General features: G+C 39.3%; 1 non-coding gene across 1 annotated transcript; it reads left to right on the top strand.

Moving 5' to 3' along the window:
• The first annotated feature begins 10,930 nt into the window (after positions 1-10,930).
• LOC130984764 (small nucleolar RNA R71) lies at positions 10,931-11,038 on the top strand. The gene has a single exon (XR_009088675.1). It is a non-coding gene; the product is annotated as a small nucleolar RNA R71 (small nucleolar RNA).
• The last annotated feature ends 3,482 nt before the right edge of the window (positions 11,039-14,520 follow it).

Genomic DNA, 14,520 nt, shown 5'->3' with positions numbered 1-14,520 from the left:
TCAATTACTTACTTGGAGCAAGTGGGATTAACAACAACACTTGCTACTACCCAAGTGTCTCAATTACTAACCTAGAGCAAGTGAGAGGAATCACAACCTTTGCGTACTGCCAAGCTGTCTCAATTATTAACCATCCTTATCATATTTCAATTGTAAACATTCATCACCATATTTCATTCTCATATTCATTCACATTGTCCTCATAATCATAATCAATCATTCTCATTATCATAATTATCCCCCTCATAACTCAACATCCCAATATTCATAATCAATTTCCACATGTCCCAATCAAAAATCAGTTATCCTCATCATAACTCTCATTACACATAATCCATTTTTTCTCAATATCAATTCAACATCCTCAATATGTTTGCTCTTATTCCGAAACCTAAAAGCTAGCTATCGGACTTTAAACAGAGGTTACAAAAGTTTACAAGCCTACCAGTAAAGTCAAACAGTTAAAAACAGAGTATTGTGTGAAAAATAAGGCTTGTGCGTATGCATCATTGCTGTGCGTATGTGATGAACCACTATTTTATAACTTATTTTCGATCAAATTGAGTGGATTTTATCAACTTTACTCACACTTATCCGTATAATTTGCATGCTTTTAATTTTCCTTCCGAATTTTGTGCTATGATTGAAAACATATTTTGCCTTTAAATTACTAATTTTTAATCCTCTCTTATTACCATTCGATGCCATGATATGTTTGTTAAGTGTTTTCAAAGTTTTTAGGGCAAGAATGGCTTAGAGGGTGGAAAGAAAGCATGCAAAAGTGGAAGAAACACAAAGAATTCAAGATTTGAGAAGCTGGTACCGACGCGTACGCGTCGCCAGTGTAGAGTTCAAATGACGCATACACGTGGCTGATTCGTACGTGGCTGATGGCAATTTTTGGGCTGCTTTTGGCCCAATTTTAAGCCCAAAAATGAAGACAATACGCTGGGAAGTGGAGCTGAGGAATGCCAATCATTCATTCATACAGTTGAGTTTTAGATAGATGTAGGATTCTAGAGAGGGAGACTCTTTCCTCTTTCTAGGTTTAAGGTTTCTCCTTTTATTTTCAATTTTATCTAGGTTTAGGTTCTACTTCTCATTTTGATTCGAGTTCTTCTTTTAATTTGTTGTTATTACCTCTTTGCTTTCTTAGTTTCACATGTTGTTTCCTTTACCTTGTTGCTTTATTGTTCATGACTCCTTATTGATTCCAATTTCATTTTAATACATGATGAGTCCATATTTGATGAGATATTTTTACTTGAATAGGATGGATTTCATCACATAAACTCACACTTAACCACCAAAATAGCATACTTTTTTGTTTGATCCTTAAATTGAACCTAAATGTGAAAACATGCATTTTTATAGTTAAATTGAGCAATTTAAGTCAACTTTTATTCCATGCGATGCCGTGATATGTTTTGTGAGTGATTTCAGGTCAATTAGGCAAGAATGGGTTGGAAAAGTGGAAGAAAGCATGTACAAGGGAGAACACATGAAGAAAACAAGGAAAAGCACATACAGTCAAGTGTGTGTGCGCACAAGCATCTGTACGTGCACACAAGAAGGAATTAGTATGTGTGCGTACGCAACCATCTGTGCGTGTGCATAAGTGGCGAAACAGCAAAGTGTGCATGCGCACACATCTGTGCGTACGCATAGGTCCCTGCACATGGATTCATTAATAAAGCACGTGGCAAGCGATTTTGGGGCTCTCTTGGCCCAATTATAAGTGTGCTGAAGCCAAATTGATGTGATATATGAAAGGAAAATGATCATACATAAAGAGGGCTCACTTGGTTATAGTTTTTTGTTAGATTAGGAGACCTCATTTTACATTTTCTTGGATAGTTAATTAGAAGTAGGAGTAGTATAGTTAGAATGCTCTCCTAGGGTTTTATTTCATTTCCATCTCCATTGTAGCATTTTATAGCAAGCTTTGATCTTAAATTTTTGCTTCCTTAATTGTAAGTACTCTTAATTTCCCTAGGAGAGAATTCTAACTACACTACTCCTACTCCTAATTAACTATCCTATAAAATGTAAAATGAGGACTCCTAATCTAATGAAAAACTATAACCAAGTGAGCCCTCTTCATGTGTCATCATTTTCCCCTCATATAGCACTTCAATTTGGCTTCAACACACTCAAAATTGGGCCAATAGAGCCCCAAAATCGCGAGCCACGTGCTTCATTAATGAATTCACGTGCAGGGACCTGTGCGTACGTATAGATGTTTGCGCATGCACACTTTGCTGTTTCGCCACTTGTGCGTACACACACATACTAATTCCTTCTTGTGCACACGGACATATGCTTGTGTGCACGCACACTTGACTGTGTGTCCTTTTACATATTTTCTTCATGTGTTCTCCCTTGTACATGCTTTCTTCCACTTTTGCCAACCGATTCATGCCTAATTGACATGAAATCACTCACAAAACATATCACGGAATCGAATAGAATAAAAGTGGGCTTAAATTGCTCAATTTTAGTACAAAGACACATGTTTTCACATTTAGGTTCAATTTTGGGATCAAACACAAAAGTATGCTATTTTGGTGGTTAAGTATGAGTTTTTGTGATGAAATCCATCCAATTCAAGTAAAAATATCTCATCGAATATGGACTCATCAATTCCCCCACATTTAAACAATAGCATGTCCTCATGCTAAACCAAAGAAGGAGAATAATCAAAGGGTTTACAACTTATTGAATGCAACTATCTATATGCATGCAAGTATATTATATACTATCTATACCTATCTATCTATGTATAGTTTCCTATAGGATTGGTAAAATCAGTTTAAATTTGATTGAAAATCAGTTTAAATTGCTAAAAAACCTTAAAGAACAAGTGATTATGTGTGATTATGCATATTCCAAACCAACATGAATAAAAAATTTCTGTCAATTCACTAAACAAAACAGTCTATGCATTTATAATGCACCAAACAGAATGATCACAGCTGAAAAAGAATGCCATTCAATTTGGTGTTTCAAGCAAAAATAGCAACTAGTGCATAACCAAAATTCAAGCTCAATCATCATCCACAATTACTGAAAACTGCACAATTACTAATATAATGCCTAATTAAAATGAAGTTCAAAACAGATGTTGGCCAAACATAGGAATTGAACAAAAAACTTGTCACTCAGGCAATCTATCGAGCATGTGGTATGCATAATTTTAAAACAGCAATCTCAGTACAATCAAAGCAGCATTCAACCCAGAAATTCAGCCACAAACAAATTCAGACCAGAAAACACAAGTTTTACTAACCTAAGCCTAACCAGATCACTAAAGAGAATTAAAAAGCAATTTAAAATTAATTAAAACAGATGAAACAGGGGGAAGTGAACAGGGGTAGAACCTGCGTTAACGAAAGGAGGAAGAATGGAGGGGATGGGTGGTGATGGTGCAGTTGCAGTGGCACAGAAGTTCACCGCCGCTGGTGGCTTGCAGGAACTGGAAGTCGTGGATAGAGGGTTGGCGCGGAGAGGGGTGACGTCGCGCATAGAAGAAGAAATGAGGAAATCGAGAAGGAAAGGGAAGAAGGAAGAGAGAGAGGGTGGGCGATAGTGGTCTCCGGTGGTGGTTTCGGATGGACGGATGGGTGGTGGTGTGGACTGGGTATTGAGGGGTGGCCGTAGGTGATACTGGGTTACAGAGAAGAAAAGGGGAAAAGGGAAAAGGGTCGGGGAAACTAATAGGGTGTGATGGTATCCCCTTTCGAATTAACGTTCGAAAAGGGTCTTGTGCGTGCGAACAAGATAGGGTGCGGATGCACAAGAGAAAATGATGGGTATGCGCGCGCACAGCAGCGTGCGAGCGCAGCGAACAGAATAGGCATCAAGGCTTCTGCGCGCGCAATACACTTTGAAGTATTTTATGTTTATTGTCGCTTTCTTTAATTTGTGGTTATTGTTTTCTTGCAATTGTTAGTATTAGAATTTACTATTTCTTTTTAATTTTCTATGTTTTTATTTTATTTCTTCCAAGTGTTTGATAAAATGCTTGGTTGAATTTTAAAATAGATTTTTGTGTTCTTGGCTTGGATTGAGTAATTTGGAGACTCTTGAATTGTCAAAGTCTCTTGTTGATTGGTGATTGAAAGTTGCTACTTGGCTTGAACTTCACTAAATCTAGTCTTTGATTAGGACATATGAACTTAAGTTGATTTTGCTCACTTGAATTTTCTTCAATTGTTAGAGGTTAACTAAGTGAGAGCAAAAGGCAATTACCATCACAATTAACGATGATATCGAGGATAGGAATTCCAATTCTCAACCCTTGCTAGGATTTTTCTTAGTTGTTAATTAACTTTCTTGTTATTTACATTTCTTGTCCCTTATTTCAAAACCCCAAAAATATTACCTCATAATCAATAATAAGAATACTTCCCTGCAATTCCTTTGTGACACGACCCGAGGTTTAAATACTTCGGTTATTTTTATTGGTTTGCATTGTGACAAACAATTAAACATTGACCGAGGATTATTTGTCAGTTTAGAACTATACTTGCAATGCCATTTTACTGAGAAATTCTAGACCGACAGTTATCCTCTGTCAGTATGCGGTATGCAAAATTGTGATCACTACTTTTCACAACTCAAATAATCCCTAGTAATGGCCCCAAAAACTTGGTGCTCAATACCATGGCATAAACACAACTTCACACAACTCACCAGCAAGTGCACTGGGTCGTCCAAGTAATAAACCTTACGCGAGTAAGGGTCGATCCCACGGAGATTGTTGGTATGAAGCAAGCTATAGTCACCTTGTAAATCTCAGTCAGGCAGACTCAAATGGGTATAGATGATGAATAAAACATAAAGATAAAGATAGAGATACTTATGCAATTCATTGGTGAGAACTTCAGATAAGCGAATGGAGATGCTTTGTCCCTTCTGTCTCTCTGCTTTCCTACTGTCTTCATCCAATCCTTTTTACTCCTTTCCATGGCAAGCATTATGCAAGGGTTTCACCGTTGTCAGTGGCTACCTCCCATCCTCTCAGTGGAAATGTTCAACGCACCCTGTCACGGCACGGCTATCCAGTTGTCGGTTCTCGATCATGTCGGAATAGAATTCAGTGATTCTTTTGCGTCTGTCACTAACGCCCCACAATCGTGAGTTTGAAGAACGTCACAGTCATTCAATCATTGAATCCTACTCAGAATACCACAGACAAGGTTTAGACCTTCTGGATTCTCTTGAATGACGCCATCAGTTCTAGCCTATACCACGAAGACTCTGATCTCACGGAATGGCTGGCTCGGTTGTCAGGCGAGCGCTCGGTTGTCAGGCGATCAACCATGCGTCGTGTATTAGGAATCCAAGAGATATTCACCCAATCTAAGGTAGAATGGAGGTGGTTGTCAGTTACACGTTCATAGGTGAGAATGATGATGAGTGTCACGGATCATCACATTCATCAATTTAAAGAACAAGTGATATCTTGGAACAAGAACAAGCTGAATTGAATAGAAGAACAATAGTAATTGCAATAATACTCGAGGTACAGCAGAGCTCCACACCTTAATCTATGGTGTGTAGAAACTCCACCGTTGAAAATACATAAGAACAAGGTCTAGGCATGGCCGTGAGGCCAGCCTCCCAATGATCTAAGAACTAGATGTCCAAAGATGATCCTAAGATCAAAAATGATCCCAAGATGTAAATACAATAGTAAAATGTCCTATTTATAGAGAACTAGTAGCTTAAGAATTACAAAGATGAGTAAATGACATAAAAATCCACTTCCGGGCCCACTTGGTGTGTGCTTGGGCTGAGCAATGAAGCATTTTCGTGTAGAGACTCTTCTTGGAGTTAAACGCTAGCTTTTGTGCCAGTTTGGGCGTTTAACTCCCACTTTGGTGCCAGTTCCGGCGTTTAACGCTGGGAATTCTGAAGGTGACTTTGAACGCCGGTTTGGGCCATCAAATCTTGGGCAAAGTATGGACTATCATATATTGCTGGAAAGCCCAGGATGCTACTTTCCAATGCCATTGAGAGCGCGCCAATTGGGCTTCTGTAGCTCCAGAAAATCCACTTCGAGTGCAGGGAGGTCAGAATCCAACAGCATCTACAGTCCTTTTCAGTCTCTGAATCAGATTTTTGCTTAGGTCCCTCAATTTCAGCCAGAAAATACCTGAAATCACAGAAAAACACACAAACTCATAGTAAAGTCCAAAAAAGTGAATTTTAACTAAAAACTAATAAAAATATACTAAAAACTAACTAAAATATACTAAAAACATACTAAAAACAATGCCAAAAAGTGTACAAATTATCCGCTCATCACAACACCAAACTTAAATTGTTGCTTGTCCCCAAGCAACTAAAAATCAAATAAGATAAAAGAGAAGAGAATATGCAGTGAACTCCAAAAATATCTGTGAAGATCAGTATTAATTAGATGAGCGGGGCTTTTAGCTTTTTGCCTCTGAACAGTTTTGGCATCTCACTTTATCCTTTGAAATTCAGAATGATTGGCTTCTTTAGTAACTCAGAATCCAGATAGTGTTATTGATTCTCCTAGTTAAGTATGATGATTCTTGAACACAGCTACTTATTGAGTCTTGGCCGTGGCCCAAAGCACTCTGTCTTCCAGTATTACCACCGGATACATACATGCCACAGACACATAATTGGGTGAACCTTTTCAGATTGTGACTCAGCTTTGCTAGGGTCCCCAATTAGAGGTGTCCAGGGTTCTTAAGCACACTCTTTTTGCCTTGGATCACAACTTTATTTCTTTCTTTTTCTTTCTTTTTCTTTTTCTCCCTTCTTTTTTTCGTTTTTTTTTCGCTTCTTCTTTTCTCTTTTTTTTTGTATTCACTGCTTTTTCTTGCTTCAAGAATCATTTTTATGATTTTTTAGATACTCAGTAACATGTCTCCTTTTTCATCATCCTTTCAAGAGCCAACAACTTTAACATTCATGAACCACAAATTCAAAAGACATATGCACTGTTCAAGCATACATTCAGAGAACAAAAGTATTGCCACCACATCAAAATAATTAATCTGTTATAAAATCTAAAATTCATGCAATTCTTCTCTTTTTCAATTAAGAACAATTTTTTATTTTAAGAAAGGTGATGGATTCATAGGACATTCATAACTTCAAGGCATAGACACTAAGACACTAATGATCATAAGACACAAACATGGATAAACATAAGCATAAAATTCGAAAAACAGAAAAATAAAGAACAAGGAGATTAAAGAACGGGTCCACCTTAGTGATGGCGGCTTGTTCTTCCTCTTGAAGGTCTTATGGAGTGCTTGAGCTCCTCAATGTCTCTTCCTTGCCTTTGTTGCTCCTCTCTCGTGATTCTTTGATCTTCTCTAATTTCATGGAGAAGAATGGAGTGTTCTTGGTGCTCCACCCTTAGTTGTCCCATATTGGAACTCAATTCTCCTAGGGAGGTGTTGATTTGCTCCCAATAGTTTTGTGGAGGAAAGTGCATCCCTTGAGGCATCTCAGGGATTTCATGATGAGAGGGGTCTCTTGTTTGCTCCATCCTTTTCTTAGTGATGGGCTTGTCCTCATCAATGAGGATGTCTCCTTCTATGTCAACTCCTACTGAATAGCAGAGGTGACAAATGAGATGAGGAAAGGCTAACCTTGCCAAGGTAGAGGACTTGTCCGCCACCTTATAGAGTTCTTGGGCTATAACCTCATGAACTTCTACTTCTTCTCCAATCATGATGCTATGGATCATGATGGCCCGGTCTAGAGTAACTTCGGACCGGTTGCTAGTGGGAATGATTGAGCGTTGGATAAACTCCAACCATCCCCTAGCCACGGGCTTGAGGTCATGCCTTCTCAATTGAACCGGCTTCCCTCTTGAATCTCTCTTCCATTGGGCGCCTTCTTCACAAATGACTGTGAGGACTTGGTCCAACCTTTGATCAAAGTTGACCCTTCTAATGTAAGGGTGTTCATCTCCTTGCATCATGGGCAAGTTGAATGCCAATCTTACATTTTCCGGATTAAAATCTAAGTATTTCTCCCGAACCATTGTGAGCCAATTCTTTGGGTCCGGGTTCACACTTTGATCATGGTTCTTGGTGATCCATGCATTGGCATAGAACTCTTGAACCATCAAGATTCCGACTTGTTGAATGGGGTTGGGAAGAACTTTCCAACCTCTTCTTTGAATCTCATGTCGGATCTCAGGATATTCACTCTTTTTGAGTTTGAAAGGGACCTCGGGGATCACCTTCTTCAAGGCCACAACTTCCTAGAAGTGGTCTTGATGCACCCTTGAGATGAATCTCTCCATCTCCCATGACTCGGAGGTGAAAGCTTTTGCCTTCCCTTTCCTCTTTCTAGAGGTTTCTCCGGCCTTGGATGCCATAAATGGTTATGGAAAAACAAAAAGCAATGCTTTTACCACACCAAACTTAAAAGGTTTGCTCGTCCTCGAGCAAAAGAAGAAAGAAGAGAGTAGAAGAAGAAGAAAATGGAGGAGAGGGAGATGGCTTTGTGGTTCGGCCAAAGGGGGGAGAAGTAGTGTTTAGTGTGTGTGAAAATGAAGGGGTGAAGATGGGTTTATATAGGGAGAAGAGAGGGGTAGGTTTCGGTCATGTGAGGGTGGGTTTGGGAGGGAAAGTGGTTTGAATTTGAATGGTGAGGTAGGTGGGGTTTTATGAACGATGGATGTGAGTGGTGAAGAGAATAGTGGGATTTGATAGGTGAAGGGTTTTTTGGGGAAGAGGTATTGAGGTGATTGGTGAATGGGTGAAGAAGAAAGAGGGTGGTGGGGGTTGGTGGGGATCCTGTGGGGTCCACAGATCCTGAGGTGTCAAGGAAAAGTCATCCCTGCACCAAATGGCATTCAAAAATGCGTTCTGAGCCGATTCTGGCGTTAAACGCCAGGCGTTTAACGCCAAGTGCTTGCCCTTTTCTGGCGTTTAATGCCAGTCTGGTGCCCCTTTCTGGCGTTAAACGCCCAGAATGGTGCCAGACTGGGCGTTAAACGCCCATCTGCTAGCCTTACTGGCGTTTAAACGCCAGTAGGTTCTTCCTCCAGGGTGTGCTATTTTTCTTCCTGTTTTTCATTCTGTTTTTGCTTTTTCACTTGATTTTGTGACTTCTCATGATCATCAACCTACAGAAAACATAAAATAACAAAGGAAAATAGATAAAATATAACATTGGGTTGCCTCCCAACAAGCGCTTCTTTAATGTCAGTAGCTTGACAGAGGGCTCTCATGGAGCCTCACAGATACTCAGAGCAATGTTGGAACCTCCCAACACCAAACTTAGAGTTTGAATGTGGGGGTTCAACACCAAACATAGAAGTTGGTTGTGGCCTCCCAACACCAAACTTAGAGTTTGACTGTGGGGGCTCTGTTTGACTCTGTTTTGAGAGAAGCTCTTCATGATTCCTCTCCATGGTGACAGAGGGATATCCTTGAGCCTTAAACACAAAGGATTCTTCATTCACTTAAATGATCAATTCACCTCTGTCCACATCAATCACAACCTTTGCTGTGGCTAGGAAGGGTCTGCCAAGGATGATGGATTCATCCATGCACTTCCCAGTGTCTAGGACTATGAAATCAGCAGGGATGTAATGGTTTTTAACCTTTACCAGAACATCCTCTACAAGTCCATAAGCTTGTTTCTTTGAATTGTCTGCCATCTCTAGTGAGATTCTTGCAGCTTGTACCTCAAAGATCCCTAGCTTCTCCATTACAGAGAGAGGCATGAGGTTTACACTTGACCCTAGGTCACACAAGGCCTTCTTGAAGGTCATGGTGCCTATGGCGCAAGGAATTGAGAACTTTCCAGGATCTTGTCTCTTTTGAGGTAATTTCTGCCTAGACAAGTCATCCAGTTCTTTGGTGAGCAAAGGAGGTTCATTCTCCCAAGTCTCATTGCCAAATAACTTGTCATTTAGCTTCATGATTGCTCCAAGGTATTTAGCAACCCGCTCTTCAGTGACATACTCATCCTCTTCAGAGGAAGAATACTCATCAGAGCTCATGAATGGCAGAAGTAAATCTAATGGAATCTCTATGGTCTCATTTTGAGCCTCAGATTCCCATGGTTCCTCATTAGGGAACTCATTGGAGGCCAATGGACGTTCATTGAGGTCTTCCTCAATGGCGTTCACTGCCTCTTCCTCCTCTCCAAATTCGGCCATGTTGATGGCCTTGCACTCTCCTTTTGGATTTTCTTCTGTATTGCTTGGAAGAGCACTAGGAGGGAGTTCAGTAATTTTCTTGCTCAGCTGTTCCACTTGTGCCTCCAAGTTTCTAATGGAGGACTTTGTTTCATTCATGAAACTTTGAGTGGTTTTGATTAGATCAGAGACCATGGTTGCTAAGTCAGAGTGGTTCTGCTTAGAATTCTCTGTCTGTTGCTGAGAAGATGATGGAAAAGGCTTGCCATTGCTAAACCTGTTTCTTCCACCATTATTGTTGTTGAAACCTTGTTGAGGTCTCTGTTGATCCTTCCATGAGAGATTTGGATGATTTCTCCATGAAGAACTATAGGTGTTTCTATAGGGTTCTCCCATGTAATTCACCTCTTCCATTGAAGGGTTCTTAGGATCATAAGCTTCTTCTTCAGGTGAAGCATCCTTAGTACTGCCTGGTGCATTTTGCATTCCAGATAGACTTTGAGAAATCAAATTGACTTGCTGAGTCAATATTTTGTTCTGAGCCAATATGGCATTCAGAGTATCAATCTCAAGAACTCCTTTCTTCTGATTTGTCCCATTGTTCACAGGATTCCTTTCAGAAGTATACATGAATTAGTTATTTGCAACCATTTCAATTAGTTCTTGAGATTCTGTAGGCGTCTTCTTCAGATGAAGAGATCCTCCAGCAGAGCTATCCAAAGACATCTTTGATAGTTCAGAGAGACCATCATAGAAAATTCCTATGATGCTCCATTCAGAAAGCATGTCAGAAGGACATTTTTTGATCAATTATTTGTATCTTTCCCAAGCTTCATAGAGGGATTCTCCTTCCTTCTGTCTGAAGGTTTGGACTTCCACTCTAAGCTTACTCAATTTTTGAGGTGGAAAGAACTTTGCCAAGAAGGCATTGACTAGCTTTTCCCAAGAGTTCAGGCTTTCTTTAGGTTGTGAGTCCAACCATATCCTAGCTCTGTCTCTTACAGCAAAAGGGAATAGCATAAGTCTGTAGACCTCAGGGTCAATCCCATTAGTCTTGATAGTGTCACAGATTTGCAAGAATTCAGCCAAAAACTGATGAGGATCTTCCAATGGAAGTCCATGGAACTTGCAATTCTGTTGCATTAGAGAAACCAATTGAGGCTTAAGCTCAATGTTTTTTGCTCTAATGGCAGGGATAGAGATGCTTCTCCCATAGAAGTCGGGAGTAGGTGCAGTAAAGTCACCCAGCACCTTCCTTGCATTGTTGGCATTGTTGTTGTTTTTGGCTGCCATGGGTTCTTCTTCTTTGAAGATTTCTGTTAGGTCCTCGACAGAGAGTTGTGCCTTAGCTTCTCTTAGCTTTCGTTTCAAGGTCCTTTTAGGTTCAGGGTCAGCCTCAACAAGAATGCTTTTGTCTTTGCTCCTGCTCAAATGAAAGAGAAGAGAACAAGAAAATATGGAATCCTCTATGTCACAGTATAGAGATTCCTTGAGGTGTCAGAGGAACAGAAAAATAGAAGGAAGAAGTAGAGAATTCGAACTTATCAAAAAAGATGGAGTTCGAATTGTGCATTAAGGAATAATGTTAGTCCATAAATAAAAGGATGTGAGAAGAGGGGAAGAAATTTTCGAAAATTAAGTAAAAGATTTTAAAAACATTTTGAAAAACACTAATTGATTTTCGAAAACCAAGAGTGGAAAAGAAATCAAGTGATTTTTGAAAAAGATTTGAAATTAGAAATTAAAAAGATATGATTGAAAACTATTTTGAAAAAGATGTGATTAAAAAGATATGATTTGAAAAACAATTTAAGAAGATTTGATTTTTAAAAAATTAATGACTTGGCTAACAAGGAAAGATATGATTCAAACATTAAACCTTTCTCAACAGAAAAGGCAACATACATGAAATGTTGAATCAAATCATTAATTGTTAGCAAGTATCTTTGAAAAAAAGAAAGGAAAGAAATTGATTTTGAAAAAGATTTGATTGAAAAGATATGATTTGAAAAAGATTTGATTTTGAAAAACTTTGAAAACTTGAAAAAAATTTGCATTAAAAACAAAATCTTCCCTCTTGTGCCATCCTGGCGTTAAACGCCCAGAATGGTGCACATTCTGGCGTTTTAACGCCCAATGCACTACCCTTTTGGGCGTTAAACGCCCAACCAGGTATCCTGGCTGGCGTTTAAACGCCAGTTTTCCTTCTTCACTGGGTGTTTTGAACGTCCAGCTTTTTCTGTATAATTCCTCTGCTGCATGCACTGAATCTTTAGTTCCCTGTATTATTGACTTGAAAATAGAACCAAGATCAACTAAACAATGCATGCAAGACACCAAACTTAAAATAAGACACTAGACTCAAACAAGAAACATAAAATCTTTTTTTTGGTTTTTATGATTTTGTAATTTTTTTGTGCTTTTTCGAAAATTATATGAAAATAGAAAATAAAGGTTTCAGAATTCTTAATTTGAATTCCAGGAATCATTGCAATGCTAGTCTAAGACTCCGGTCCAGGAATTAGACATGGCTTCATAGCCAGCCAAGCTTTCAAAGAAAGCTCCGGTCCAAAACACTAGACATGGCCAATGGCCTGCCAAGCCCTAGCAGATCATTGCTCCAACAACAAGATTGATAGAAATCAACAAGCTCTTGTGATGATAAGTTGAAACCTCGGTCCAATAAGATTAGACATGGCTTCACAGCCAGCCAGATTTCAACAGATCATCATGAAACTTTAGAATTCATTCTTAAAGAAATTCTGAAAAAAATACCTAATCTAAGCAACAAGATGAACCGTCAGTTGTCCATACACGAAACAATCCCTGGTAACGGTGCCAAAAACTTGGTATGCGAAATTGTGATCACTACTTTTCACAACTCAAATAATCCCTAGTAATGGCCCCAAAAACTTGGTGCTCAATACCATGGCATAAACACAACTTCGCACAACTAACCAGCAAGTGCACTGGGTCGTCCAAGTAATAAACCTTACGCGAGTAAGGGTCGATCCCACGGAGATTGTTGGTATGAAGCAAGCTATAGTCACCTTGTAAATCTCAGTCAGGCAGACTCAAATGGGTATAGATGATGAATAAAACATAAAGATAAAGATAGAGATACTTATGCAATTCATTGGTGAGAACTTTAGATAAGCGAATGGAGATGCTGTGTCCCTTCCGTCTCTCTGCTTTCCTACTGTCTTCATCCAATCCTTTTTACTCCTTTCCATGGCAAGCATTATGCAAGGGTTTCACCGTTGTCAGTGGCTACCTCCCATCCTCTCAGTGGAAATGTTCAACGCACCCTGTCACGGCACGGCTATCCAGCTGTCGGTTCTCGATCATGTCGGAATAGAATCCATTGATTCTTTTGCATCTGTCACTAACGCCCCACAATCACGAGTTTGAAGCACGTCACAGTCATTCAATCATTGAATCCTACTCAGAATACCACAGACAAGGTTTAGACCTTCCGGATTCTCTTGAATGCCACCATCAGTTCTAGCCTATACCACGTAGACTCTGATCTCACGGAATGGCTGGCTCGGTTGTCAGGCGATTGATGTGTGGAAAACGATCCAACACAAAACTCACCGGCAAGTGTACCGGGTCGCATCAAGTAATAATAACTCACATGAGTGAGGTCGATCCCACAGGGATTGAAGGATTGAGCAATTTTAGTTTAGTGGTTGGTTTAGTCAAGCGAATCAAGTGTTGGTTGAGTGATTGGTGTTTAACAGAAGATAAATTGCTTGGAATGTAAAGGGGAAAGGGAAATGTGCAGTAAATTATAAAGCAGGGAAGTAAAATTGCAGAATCTTAAAGAACAAGAAACTAAATGACTGAAACTTAAAGTGCAAGAAAGGTAAATTGCAGTAACTTAAATGGCAAGGAAGGTAAATTGCTTGAATATAAAAGGGAATTGAGGAATGGGATTGCAGTATCTAAACAAAGAGAAAGTAAGTTGCAACAATTAATTGAGCAGGAATTGAATTAGAAGCAATAAGCATTCAAACAGAAAGGAAATAAGGTGCAGCAGAGGTTCACAGAGGAACCAAAAGTAAAATTGGGTCTCAGGTCTCAAGAGACTAGGTAGCAGGGCCTATATCTCTATTTGCCTTCCTAGATCCAAGTTAACAAAGCAATTGACAGAAAATTAAAGAAGAAGCAATAGAAGAACAGAAATAAAATTGAATTATGCAGAAAACAAATTGAAAAGAGTTTGAATGGGAATTGAGACAGAATTTCCTCAATTTCACACACCCAATACTCAAAAACAGAAAAGTAGAATTGCCCGAGTAAGAATGAGGAAGGAAATCAGTCAATTCTCCCTTGATCCTCTTAGCTCTCGGTCAAGTCTCTCAAGA

The sequence above is a fragment of the Arachis stenosperma genome, chromosome 5 (assembly GCF_014773155.1).
Source record: "Arachis stenosperma cultivar V10309 chromosome 5, arast.V10309.gnm1.PFL2, whole genome shotgun sequence".
Lineage (NCBI taxonomy): Eukaryota > Viridiplantae > Streptophyta > Magnoliopsida > Fabales > Fabaceae > Arachis > Arachis stenosperma.
This window is presented reverse-complemented; position numbering and strand designations above follow the sequence as displayed.